We start from the raw sequence: 14,510 nt of genomic DNA on the forward strand, positions 1-14,510 counted from the left end.
AAGGCGCGCTTCCATCATTACAGCGACAACAGGCGACGAGGCAACATCGGAAGAACAGAAGACCAGAAGACCCTGACGCCACAGAAGACCGCGCCGGCTGCCTGTTTGAAATCGAGCTAACACACAAACATAGCAGGCAGCCAGCGCTGAAGAAGAAGGCACCGGAGAGCTGCAGAAGAACCGGGGTTCGCCGAGTCAAGAGCGGAAGAGGGGAGAAGATGGAAGAAGCCCCCCGGAGTCCGGAGAAGCCCCCCCCGGAGAGCGGAAGACCCCCGGAGAGTGGAAGAAGACCCCCGGAGAGCGGAAGAAGAAGCCCCCCCTGCTAATTGAGCTAATAACGAAGACAGGGGGGGCGTCCGGAGCAGAATAATAAATTATTTTAAAAAGCCTTGTGTTGTGTGTTTATTAAATTTTACTTTTTGCCTACAGGTGAATGGATAGGGGTACGATGTACCCCATATCCATTCACTTAGGGTGGGGGGCCGGTATCTGGGGGCCCCCTTATTAAAGGGGACTCCCAGATTCCGATAAGCCTCCGCCCGCAGACCCCGACAACCAATGGCAAGGGTTGTCGGGAAGAGGTCCTGTCCTCATCAACATGGGGACAGGGTGCTCTGGGGTGGGGGGGCCCGCAGTGCGCCCCCCTGCCCCAGAGCACCCAACCCCCCCATGTTGAGGGCATGCGGCCTGGCACGGCTCAGGAGGGGGGGGGGGCACTCGCTCGTCCCCACTCCCTTCCTGGCTGGCCGGGTAGCGTGCTTTGGATACGGGTCTGGTATGGATTGTAGGGGGACCCCCTACGTCAATTTTTCGGCGGAGGGGGGTCTCCTTACAACCCATAACAGACCTAAGGGCCTGGTATGCTCCTGAGGGGGAACCCATGCCGTTTTTTTCTTTGAAAATTGGCATGGAGTTCTCCCTCAGGAATGCATGCCGAGCGTCGCTGTCATTTTTTTTTATAATTATTTGTTTTCCCGGCGCGTCTTTTTTTCACCCGTCGCAACTTTAGTGTCCCGTCGCAATCCACAAAGCCGCCCGGCGTCAATTACGTTCGCGCGATGCACGTCGGGAAAATGACGTCACACGCATGCGCAGTACGGCCGGCGCGGGAGCGCGCCTCATTTAAATTGTAAACGCCCCCCGGAGAGGAGGAACGCCTTACGACGGCGGCACTTAACTTACACGGCTTGAAATTTTTACGTAAGTGCTTTGTGGATCAGGCACTTAGGTAAAAACTTTAAGTCAGTGTAACTTAACTGCTGCAAGTTAAGTTACGCCGCCTGGCTGAGGATTTGGCCCATTATGCTTTGGGCAGTAGTGGCCCGTAATGCAGGGCGCAGGGGCACCGCCCCCCCCCCAATTCATGTGTCCGGCCCCCTAATCTACATTCGGGATGCTGGATGCATGGATTATAATGGGGTTTTATTTTATTTTTTGTGAAGCACATAATTAGACCCAGAGGCTCTAATAGGCTTCAAAAAAAGGGTGGTCTTGGGGCGCAGAGCACTGTGACTGAATATGAATATTCGCGAAATGAATATTCGCTATTGTCACACTGATTCTACTCCCGGCCAATCAGGAAGTGAGTCCTGAGACCTGTTTCCCGATTGGCCAAAAGGAGAAGCGATCCTATTGGCCTAGAAGGAGGAGGAGGGAGGAGACCTGGGGGAAACTGCCACCAATCGGGGTGGGAGTGACCCAACCAACCCACGGGGGGGTATGGGGAGCTAGGTGACCCGACCGGGGAGGGTGTGTGTGACTGTGGGTGCATTGTTTGCCCCCCCAAAAAAATATACCACCAGCCGCCACTGACTTTGGGGCTGTTTCTCTGCTAAAGGTACAGGCCAACTTTGCTGCATTGAGGGGCCAATGAACGGGGCCATGTACTGTAAAATCTTGGATGAGACTTTCTTTTCTCAGTCAGAACACTGAAGATGGGTCTTCTGGCATGACAATAACCCAAAACATACCGCCAAGGCAACAAAGGACTGGCTCAAGAAGAAGCACATTTAGGTTGTGGAATGGCCTAGCCAGTCTCCAGACCTTAATCCTATAGAAAATTTATGGAGAGAGCCGAACTTTTGTGTTGTCAAGACAGCCAAGAAACCTTAAAGGGTCACTAAAGGAATTTTTTTTTTTGCTAAATAGCTTCCTTTACCTTACTGCAGTCCTGGTTTCATGTCCTCATTGTTCGTTTTTGCTTTCATGTTGCTGTAAATCTCTCTCTGTTCTGGACACTTCCTGGTTGCCTGTTTCCTGATAACCACAGTACTGGGAGATTTCTCACGGTGGTCACTAATCAAGGAGCTGTGTGTAAAACGAAACTGGATTGGTGCTGAGGAGTTTTAGACAAAGTATCACTGCTCTTTATTGGCTGACTGCCCTCTAGTGGCTCTCTGTACATCAGAGAACCAGGAAACAACAGCAAAAACGAAACTACACTGCAGGCACATTATATGATTGTTTTTTTATCTATTTATAATCATTTTTAAAAGGAATCAGTTAACTATTATGTCTCTATGTCCTGTAAACAGTCATTTCAGCTAAAAAAATGTTTTCCTTTAGTGACCCTTTAAGGATTTAGAGAAGATCTGTAAAGAAAAGTGGACCAAAATCCCTCCAGAGATGTCTGCAAACCTGGTCAGTGGTCACTAACTACAACAAATGTCTTACCTCTGTGCTTGCCAACAGGGGTTTCTCCACCAAGTACCACTGTAAGCCATGTCTTGCTTGGGCATCAAATTCTTATTTTACTCACTGAACTGCAACTCAATTTATAGCATTTGTGTCATGTGATTTCTTTCTGGATTTTTGGTTGATATTCTGTCTCTATCATTTAAAATACACCTATGATAAAAATTATAGACCCTTCATTTATTTGTAAGTGGGCAAACTTACAAAATCTGCAGGGGATCAAATAATTATTTTCCCCACTGTAGACATTACCTGGACTGCAAGAGGTTAAGGCTCCAGCATCTACCAAAAAATAGAAATTTCACCCTTTAAAACATTTGTAGTAGTCTTAGTTTAACCACTTAAAGCGGGGGTTCACCCTTAGAGGGCACTTTTCCCCCTTAGATTCCTGCTCGTTATTACTAGGGGAATCGGCTATTTATTTTAAAATATGTGCAGTACTTACCCGTTTACGAGACGCATCCTCTCTGTCGCTTCCGGGTATGGGCTTCGGGAATGGGCGTTCCTTCTTGATTGACAGGTTTCCGAGAGGCTTCCGACGGTCGCATCCATCGCGTCACGATTTTCCGAAAGAAGCCGAACGTCGGTGCGCAGGCGCAGTATAGACCCGCACCGACGTTCGGCTTCTTTCGGCTACGAGTGACGCGATGGATGCGACCGTCGGAAGCCTCTCGGAAGAATGTCAATCAAGAAGGAACGCCGGCTCCCGAAGACCCATACCCGGAAGCGACGGAAGAAGATGCAGCTCGAAAACGGGTAAGTACTGCACATATTTTAATATAAATAGCCGATTCCCCTAGACCGAACGAGCAGGAAGCTAAGGGGAGATTTTTTTATTTTTTTTAAATGGGTGAACTCCCGCTTTAAGGACCGCCTAACGACCATATACGTTGGCAGAATGGCACCGCTGGGCACAATCATGTACCTGTACGTGATTGTATAAAGCCCAGCGGTGGGGCGCGCGCCCGCGCCGCTCTCCCGTGACCCGGTTCAAAGCTCCGTGACCTTGGCCGTGGGACTCGCGGACCCGATCGCCGCTACAGTCCCGCGATCGGTCCCTGGAGCTGAAGAACGGGGAGAGCCGCATGTAAACACAGCTTCCCCGTTCTTCACTGTGGCGCTATCATCGATTGTGTGTTCCCTAATATAGGGAGTCGGGACGCACAATCAATGACGTCAGACCTACAGCCACACCCCCCTACAGTTGTAAACACACTTCAGGGAACACATAACCCCTTCAGCGCCCCCTGTGGTTAACTCCCAAACTGCAACTGTCATTTTCACAATAAACGATGCATTTTAAATGCATTTTTTGCTGTGAAAATGACAATGGTCCCAAAAATGTGTCAAAATTGTCCAAAGTGTCCGCCATAATGTCGCAGTCACGAAAAAAATCGCTGATCGCCGCCATTAGTAGTAAAAAAAAATAAAAAAATAAAAATGCAATAAAACTATTCCCTATTTTGTAAACGCTATAAATTTTGCGCAAACCAATCGATAAACGCTTATTGCGATTTTTTTACCAAAAATAGGTAGAAGAATACGTATCGGCCTAAACTGAGGACATTTTTTTCTTTTTATATATGTTTTTGGTGGGATATTTATTATAGCAAAAAGTTAAAAATATTGAATTTTTTTCAAAATTGTCGCTCTATTTTTGTTTATAGCGCAAACAATAAAAACCGCAGAGGTGATCAAATACCAATCAAAATAAAGCTCTATTTGTGGGAAAAAAACAACGCCAATTTTGTTTGGGAGCCACGTCGCACGACCGCGCAATTGTCAGTTAAAGCGACGCAGTCCTGAATCGCAAAAAGGGGCCTGGTCTTTTACCTGCATTTTGGTCCGGGTCTTAAGTGGTTAAACATGAAATATGGGATTTTAGTAGGGGCCCCTGTCCAAACTGCAGGAGGATCTAATTGTTTCCTGTTACACTTCAGGGAATATGAATGTTTTTCTTTATTTCAAGTCCAATGCGTTCTCCTTTTCACTCGCTGGCTGTTTTTGGTGTCCTTTGCATTGAAAAAGAGAGGACAGATGTAACTGATTCTACAGATGTACATATTTAGGGAATGAGGCTGGAGATCAGATGGGAGCTCGGCTTCAGGCTGAGATTCTGTGACGCATACAGCAAAGTAGGAAAGCTTTGTGAGTCACACCTCTGAAATCAGTGCGTTGAAGACAAAACTAGGTCACCGCAGAAAGAGAGCATGCGGCAATGCAACAAATACTCCCTTAACAAGTGATTCACAAGCCAGCAGTTATTGAATAAATACAGTTAATCAACTTATCCCCAGCGTGTTTGTATACATATTGCTAATTGTTATTTCCTTGTACTGCATGCCATATTGATTTAAATAAAAAATGTCAGATTTAAAGTGGAGTTCCACCCATAAATATAACATTACATCAGTAGTTTTAAAAAAATGTCATTAGTCCTTTACGAAAACCTTTTTTTTTTTTAGATGCCTTCAAAGTGTTGTTGCTAGGCAGAATAGTTAATCTTCCCACTTCCTGCACCTAGGTGCTTAATGCTTCCTAACCTACACCGCACAGACTCCTGGGAATGTAGTGGGTGTAACTTTCCAGGAGTCTGTGCACTTCCCAGTCTCAAAGAATCATGTGACTTGGACAGCACAGGTGCTGAAATCTGATCTGACACTGCTTGTGCAGCACTGAGCATGTGCGAGATCTTCAAGGCTGAAATCCAGGAAGTCATACAGTCTGGCTTCATGATGCCCACACTTAAGATGGCCCCAGTCAATTTCTTCTACAACCTAACAAAACGGACCTTAGTTTACAGACTAACTTTACTAGAATACATTAAGCTTGTGTATTACAGGGGTATTTATATTTAAAAAGTGAAATTGTGGCCGGAACTCCGCTTTAAGGCTGGGTTTACACCATCGCTGCATGTTTCAGGTCCGATTTCAGCCCGAACCTGAAACTGACCAAAGAGAAAAACTCCTAGAAAAAAATTGTGCCCGCCACATGGGGTAGAAGGAGCACTCTGTGATCGGTACTCCTTTCCCTGTGCTGACAATAGGAGGATCGGAGAAGAGAGCAGATAACCGTCTTCTCTGAAAGGGACATTCACACTGATAATCAGGGCACTGATTATCAGTGCAGTCCCAACAGTGTCCGCCAGTGCTGTCAATCTGTGCCCACCAGTGCTGCCAATAAGTGCCTCTTTATCCGTATCACCTATCAGTGCCACATATCAGTGCCCATCAGTGCTGCCTCATCAGTGCAGCCTATCAGTGCAGCCTCATTATGGCACACCAGCAAAGGAGAAAAATTACCTGTTTCCAAATTTTTATAACAGACTACAAAAAAGGTAAAGCTGGGTGCTTTTATTTTTTCAGACCTGCAGGGTAAAGTCATAATTCGGTAGTTTGCATCGTGAAACTTACCTGAAAACAAAGCATTTCAGCTTTCTGATGTCAGAGTTACATAGTTAGGTTGAAAAAAGACACAAGTCTATCCAGTTCAACCATAAAAAAATACAAATAAAAAATATCATACAATCCCATATTCCCAATTTTATACCCACAGTTGATCCAGAGGAAGGCAAAAAACCCCAGCAGAGCATGATCCAATTTGCTACAGCAGGGGAAAAATGTATTCCTTATACCCGGAGAGGCAATCGGATTTTCCCTGGATCAACTTTACCTATAAATGTCAGTACCCAGTTATATTATGTACATTTAGGAAAGTATCCAGGTCTTTCTTAACCTCTTTACCACCGCGCTATAGACAAAACACGTCTACAGCGCGGTGGAGTTATTCTGGGAGGACGTCCCTGGGACGTCCTCCCAGAATCCTCCTCTCGCGCGCCCCCTGGGGCACGCTGCCGGAATCATCACAGATCGCGGTAAATTGCCGCTGATAGCGGCCGTTTACCACGTGATCGCTCTGTCAAATGAGGGAGCGATCACTTGTAAACAAACCGGCGTCATGTGATGACGCCGGTTCCTCCCTCTCCTCTCTGTACCGATCGGTGGCTGGATCTGTGACAAATGCAGTCACAGATCCAGCCATCCATCCCTCCCTGTGCAATACTCTGCAATACCAGCAATACTCTGCAATAACCCCCCCATACTCTGCAATACTCTGCAATAACCCCCCCATACTCTGCAATACCAGCAATACTCTGCAATAACCCCCCCATACTCTGAAATAACCCCCCCTTACTCTGAAATAACCCCCCCTTACTCTGCAATAACCCCCCCATACTCTGCAATAACCCCCCAATACTCTGCAATACCCCCAATACTCTGCAATACCTGCTAATAGGACAGAAACAAGATTTTTTTTTTTTTTTACAGAATTTTCAGTGTTTTTTCTTTTATAGCGCAAAAAATAAAAACCCAGAGGTGATCAAAAACCACCAAAAGAAAGCTCTATTTGTGGGAAAAAAAGGACAAAAATTTCAGATGGGCACAATGTTGTAATTGTCATTCAAATTGTGAGAGCACCGAAAGCTGAAAATGTATCTGGTTAGGAAGGGGGTTTAAGTGCCCTGTGGTCAAGTGGTTAAAGCAATCTAATGAGCTGGCCAGAACATTGTCATGTCATTTCTGGAAGCAGCTTCCATCCTCAACCATCATCCTTCCAGATCTACGGACTCTGGCTGCGTGACTGGCTGAAGCAGTGATGACATTACTCCTGCACATGCGCGGGGGGAGCCATCACTTACGGCACAGGATTCTGAAGGTACGGCTCGGATGGCCGTTCCTTCAGAGCGCATGCGCTGATGACGTCATCGGCTGCATATATAGTAAATATCTCCTAAATGGTGCAAGTTTAGGAGATATTTACAGTACCTGTAGGTAAGCCTTTTTACGGGCTTACCTATAGGTGCAAGTACAGGATTGAGGTTTACAACAACTTTACACTGGGTTTACACTATTGCGAACTGGATGCAGGTTTCTGCCGCATTCCAATTTGCATAGCAGGAGATTATGACTGGCTCTCAATAGAGTCGGTTCACATATCTCCGGAGCGGCACTGGAGCGGATTGCACAGGTGTCCAGTGCACCTTCTGGTCCATTTCAGGTTCCAATTCAGCCCAAACTTTCGGACCGAACCCAGACCTGAAATGGTGAACAGGTAAGCACCAGACCCCTGCTGTGAGCCTCTTCGTACAGCAGTGTGAACCCAGCCTTAATCTTAAATACTGTACCACCAAAAGAAATCTCTGTGTGAAAAAAATGCTAAAAACGTTGTTTGGGTACAGTGTGACATGCGCAATTGTCATTCAAAATGAGGCATCGATAAAAGCCGAAAATTGGCCTGGGCAGGAAAGGGGTAAAAGTGTCTAATAGGCAAGTGGATAAAGCTGGTCATATTGAATTTTGTCTGCTGCCTGCCCCCCTCCCCCAGCTCAACAGACTTTGATCTGAAAATCGAAGGAGCCAGGTGGAAAATTGTCAGCTGAACAGCACCTGCATCCAATCAGCTGCAGTCTCTGTTCATGTAGTTGAACAGCCACAGGTGCAGGGGAGATACACCCATTCACACTGTACGTCTGTTCCTCCTTTCACACTACTTAGTGTGAATGGATGAATGTTTCTTTAGCTCAATCTGTCAGCAGAACAAAATAAATCTAAGCATGTATGTCTGGCTTAAAGTGGTTCTAAAGCCTTATGGGCCAGATTCACAAAGGAGATACGACGGCGTATCTCCTGATACGCCGTCGTATCTCTGTGATCCGCACGTCCTAACTATGCGACTGATTCATAGAATCAGTTACGCATAGATAGCCCTAAGATCCGATAGGTGTAATTGAATTACACTGTCGGATCTTAAGGATGCAATTCTAGGCAGGCCGCTAGGTGGCGAGGCCATTGCGGTCGGCGTAGAATATGCAAATGACTAGTTACGGCGATTCCCGAACGTCCGCGCTGCCGTCGATCTAACTTTACGTCGTTTCCGTCGAGATGCGCCGCGTAAAATTAGGGCTGAGCCCTAGGTGTTCTAAGCCATGTTAAGTATGGCCGTCGTTCCCGCGCCGAAATTTAAAAAACAACGGCGTTTGCGTAAGTCGTCTGTGAATGGCGCTGGACTCCATTTACGTTAACGTCTAAACAAATGACGTCCATGCGACGTCATTTAGCGTAATGCAAGTCGGGTAATTTTCCATGCGCAGTACGTTCGGCGCGGGAACGCGCCTAATTTAAATGGTGCCCGGCCCATTTGAATTAGGCGGGCTTGCACCGATCGGATTTACGTTACACCGCCGCAAGTTTACAGGTAAGAGCTTTGAGAATCAGGAACTTACACTGTAAACCTGCGGCAGTGTAACGTAAATGGGATACGTTACGCTGCCGTGGAGCAACGTAAATGTATCAGAATCTGGCCCTATGTTTTTTTACCTTAATGCATTTAGGTAAAAAACCTTCTGTGTTGCAGGATCCCCCAGCCTTCCCTTATACTTACCTGAGCCCGATTTCAATCCAGCACAGTGCATGAGATCAGCAGCTCTCTCTCCCTCCTCATTGGGCAGATTGATAGCAGCGTGAGCCATTTGCTCCTGCTACTGGCAATCAAATTCTGTGACGAAGGGGGTGGGGAGGGGCTGAGCCAAAATTTCTGTGTCAATGAACGCAGACTGAGAGGGGAGGCAGCGAGCCCACACAAGTGCCCCTATAGAAAGTGGCTCTCTATGGGGGGCACTTGCCGAAGAAGAGGAGCCAGGAGCGCCGGCGAAGAGAACCCAGAAGAAGAGGAACAGGGCTGCTCTGTGCAAAACCATTGCACAGAGCAGGTAGGTATAACATGTTTATTATTTTAAAAATAAAAAATAAACTGAAGGTTCAATATCACTTTAAGGCCCATGTCACACTTATTTTCCACTGTTTTTTTTTTTTTATAAATTATTCTTTATTAGAAAATTATGTATAAACATGCCATCAACGGAAAACAACAACAATAAAAACATAGGGCCAGATTCACATAGCTGCGCTCCGGCGTAACGTAACTCATTTACGTTACGCCGCCGCAAGTTTCCAGCGTAAGTGCTTCATTCACAAAGCACTTGCGTGTAAACTTTCGGCGGCGTAGCGTAAAGCCGTCCGGCGCAAGCCCGCCTAATTCAAATGGGGCGTGTACCATTTAAATTAGGCGCGTTCCCGCGCCAAACGTTCTGCTCCGTTTGGAAATTTACCGCCGTGCTTTGCACGAAATTACGGCGCCCCAACGTGTTTTTTGAACGGCGACGTGCGTAACGTACTTTCGTATTCCCTGACGTCTTATGCAAAAAAAAAATTTTTAATTCGACGCGGGAACGACGGCCATACTTTAACATGGCTGGTCTAAATCTAAGCCATGAAATAGCAGGCTTAAGATTGCGATAGGAAAAACCGAGAATGCGACGAACGTGCGTACCTTCGTGGATCGCCGTAAACAGCTAATTTGCATACCCGACGCTGGAAAACGACGCTAACTCCACCCAGCGGCCGCCGGAGAATTACACCTACGATCCGAAGGCGTACAAAGCTGTACACCTGTCGGATCTATGCCAAAAGCCGTCGTATCTTGGTTTGAGGATTCCAAATCAAGATACGACGCAGCAAATTTGAAAATACGCCGGTGTATCAGTAGATACGCCGGCGTATTTCTGCTGTGAATCTGGCCCATACATCTTGCTTTAATTTTTCCCACTTTTCTGAAAGGTTGATCCCCATCCGCTATTCTTAAATCTTGTCTTGGTCTTATTTTACCTTGTGCAGTAATATCCCTAAGTTGTATGGCTCCCAATTGTTTTCCCATCCGTGTCCTGTTTCCTGGTATAAAAAAAATTGTGCCAGCTAGTGGGATTAGGGGGGAATTGTATTCCCATTTTTCTTGCCTGTGCATTGTGTCCCAAATTTTAAATACATTCTTAGTTATAATGTGAGTGCCTGTGTCTAGTGTTCTATATTTTGGGGGTATCCAAATATTTTTGTGTAGTTGTGTCATACTTAAAGTGGAGGTTCACCCTAAAAACACATTTTTTACATTAAAAAGTACAATAGTAAGTACATTTCATTCCGGCAGGTTTTTTTTTTTGCTCTGTACTTACCTTTATATCCGGATTTTGTCCAGGACTTCCGTGTTCTGACGACTCCGGGACTGGGCGTTCCTATCCCAGCCTCAGGGTTCCGATGACTGCGGGACTGGGCGTTCCTATCCTTCCGTCCGATGATTGACAGCTTGTGAAACAGGTGACCTGTCGCACAACACGCGTCACCAGATTTCCGGAAATACCCGAGCTAAGAGTCGGCACTATACGGCGCCTGCGCCCGCAGTGTAGAGCTGACTGCGCAGGCGCCGTATAGTGCCGACTCGCAGCTCGGCTCTTTCCCGACGTCTGGTGACGCGCGTTGTGCCACAGGTCACCTGTTTCACAAGACGTCAATCATCGTACGGAAGGATAGGAACGCCCAGTCAAGCAGTCATCGGAACCCAGAAGCCCTGGACAACATCAGGATATAAAGGTATGTACCAAGAAAAAAAAAACTGCCGAAATCTATTGTCCTCAATATGCTGTATCTGCTAGATGCAATTAAATTTTTTTTTTTTGTTGGGTGAACCCCCGCTTTAATGTATCTTCCATTTGTACCCATTTATTTTTAGTGTATAAATTTGCCCATTCTGCTAATATTGCATGGTAAGATCTCTTAATATCTGGAAGTGCCAACCCCCCATATTTTTTTTCGACTTAAAAGTGTATAGTTTTCTCTAGCCTTCTTTCCCTGCCAAACGTATTTCCCACTGTTTAGAACACTTACCTTCAGCATTATGCTTTTACTTCTGAATTGAGATTCTGCAGCATTTTGGACAGGAAGGGAGTGACATCCCTAGGGAAGGTGGCGGATTAATTTCAGTGATTATGCTGCTGGAAACGTGTTGCCAGCTTCAGAATTACCCATGTAAAATGTTTTCTATATAAACCCCCATGCGTGTACAACTTGATTTTGTGAGAATGATCATATCATAATTGCACAGCAGGTTGTCAGCCGGTATACAGTATAAGAACCTTTAATCATCATATTATTGTAAAGAGATTGGAACAGGGATTTTAAAAATCATTAGCTACCCCCCTTTTTTATTTCCTTTTTCCTGAAATGTGTCCCTGTTTATGCATCTGGAGCTACGCACACAAAGATCTGTGAGCTCTACTAGAAGTCAAGGAGTCCTCCACAATCATAAGCCAGCATTCCAGCCATGTACTACGTGTAGTAACCTATAATGTTTCCCATGCACGCTGGGACTTTTTCTCAGGCTGAAAATAAAGATCGAAATGATAAGTGGAAGGTATTATTATTTTAGAATGTTGGCGAGGCATCTGTTTTCCTGCAAACATGGCGACATCAATTTTTAGTGGAAAACAAATGTCTGTTGGGAGTGCTGCAGTCAGGCCGGGATATACTGTACCTCCAATGGTGCTGGTTCTGTATTAACATTTCAGGGTCTGTGCACACCGGGATTAAAAAAATGGCAGTTCTTTTGGCAGAAAAATGCTCATATAGGGCCAGATTCACAGAAAAAGTACGCCGGAGTATCTGCTGATACTCCGGCGTACTTTCAAATTTGCCGCGTCGTATCTTTAGTTTGAATTCTCAAACCAAGATACGCCGGCTTTAGGCTTCGATCCGACAGGCGTACGGCTTCGTACGCCTTCGGATCGTAGGTGTAATACTTCGGCGCCCGCTGGGTGGAGTTTGCGTCGTTTTCCGCATCGGGTATGCTAATTAGCTGTTTACGGCGATCCACGAATTTACGCGCGGTCGTCGCATTCTCTTACGTCGTCGCTAGTCGGTTTTTCCCGGCGTAAAGTTACACCTGCTATTTCTTGGCTTAAATTTAGACTTGCCATGTTAAAGTATGGCCGTCGTTCCCGCATCGAATTTAAATTTTTAATTTTTTTGCGTAAGTCGTCCGTGAATAGGAAAGGACGTAACGCACGTCACGTTCAAAAAATTACGTCGGTGCGACGTCATTTCGCGCAAAGCACTGCGAGAAATTACAAAACGGAGCATGCGCAGTATGTTCGGCGCGGGAACGCGCCTAATTTAAATGATACACGCCCCATTTGAATTAGGCAGGCTTGCGCCGGACGGATTTACGCTACGCCGCCGCAAGTTTACAGGCAAGTGCTTTGTAAATCAATCACTTGCCCGTAAAACTTGCGGCAGTGTAACGTAAATGCGATACGTTACGCCACCGCAATTCTATGTGAATCTGGCCCATAGAATGTATTTGTGGAGGTGCTTAGAAGCATTTACCGTTTTTTTTTCTGCCAGAAAACTGCTCTCAAAAACGCAAACCAGAAGGGGTTTTTCTGCCTTTAAACGCTAAGCTTAAAGCGGAGTGAATAACCTATTTTTAGTGGGACTTTCTGTCCCACTTCCGGTTTCCTTTTTTCGGCTGCCTAGGCGACCTCTCCTCTTGCCCTAGGCGGCCCCTCTATGCCAGCGATCTTCTGGGACACAACTCAGGTCCCAGAAGATCGGCTGGCCAATAGGAGAGCGCTGCGCGGCTTGCCCATGCGCAGTGCGCACCCGGCCCTGAAGCCATAAGCTGTCACGGCCGGGTGCACACAGTTACTATGACGGCACAGAGGAGAGGAGGGGAGCGGAGCGCGCCTCCGGGCGGCTGCATCTCTGGACCGTGGAACAGGTAAGTGTCGGTTTATTAAAAGTCAGCAGCTTTTTGTAGCTGCTGACTTTTAATAAACGAAAAAATGGGTGGAACGTAAAAAAAGTAAAAAAAAAATTAAAAGTCTGCAGCTACAAATACTGTAGCTACTGACTTTGAATATTAGAACACTTACCTGTCCAGGGATCCTGCAATGTTCATTGTGTATAGGCGCTCGCTTCAGTAAGGGAAACTTGAATTGAAGCTTTCCTACTGCGCATGCACGAGTCACGCTGCGCTTTCTGAATGGTGCCCGCTGTCTTCTGGGACATCTGTGACTCCCAGAAGGCAGCAGGGGGAAAGGAGGAAGGACCGCAAATTTTGTAGATCGCCGTGATCATTATGTAGTGATCTTACCCGGAAGTGGGAGCGTGCACCTAGACAGGTATCTGCTCCCCCCCCAAAAAGTGCCAAATGTGTGTGTGTGTGGGGGGGGGGGGGGGTTGGGGTGCTGAGGATGCAAACAAGTGGAGCTTCCCCTTTTGGGTGGAGCTCCACTTTAAAATATGCTTCTAAATGTCCTAATGTGCATGGAAACATAGGATAACATTTTTTGTACGCCAGTGTGCATGGATCCTAATAAATGCCCAACAGAATGCTTCAAATAAAATAAAATAAAAAGTCTGGAACACTGTAAAGAAACGTTATCAATATTATTGTAACATTTTATTTATTTAGTCTGTTTTATTAATCTGCAGATCAGAGGCGTGCCCTTCGATCTTCATGAGAAGTTAGTTAAAGTAATCTTACAAGTGAAAACAAATGAAAGGAATGGTCACAGGATACACGACATTTTAGAACATTAGCATTGCAATAACAAACTAACAAGAGATGCGCCGATACAACAGTAAAACTGCTATAGGGTGGACCCTAAGTGGTATCTAAAATGTGTTCCTATTTAACCCCTCATTAGTTAACTCCTTTTTTTTCCCTTCTCCCCTTCTTTTTAATAGTATTTTAAAATATGTATTTAATTTACTATTCATATTATTATTATTATTAGTCAATATTATGTTAATTTTGTATTTATTTAATATAGTTTTTTTGTTGATTTTATTTTCCTTATTTCTATTTTGTAATCTATTCATTTTGAAACTTTTTTTTATTTTTTATCATTCATGTTATTGTGTGGC

The sequence above is a fragment of the Rana temporaria genome, chromosome 2 (genome assembly GCF_905171775.1).
Source record: "Rana temporaria chromosome 2, aRanTem1.1, whole genome shotgun sequence".
Classification (NCBI taxonomy): domain Eukaryota; kingdom Metazoa; phylum Chordata; class Amphibia; order Anura; family Ranidae; genus Rana; species Rana temporaria.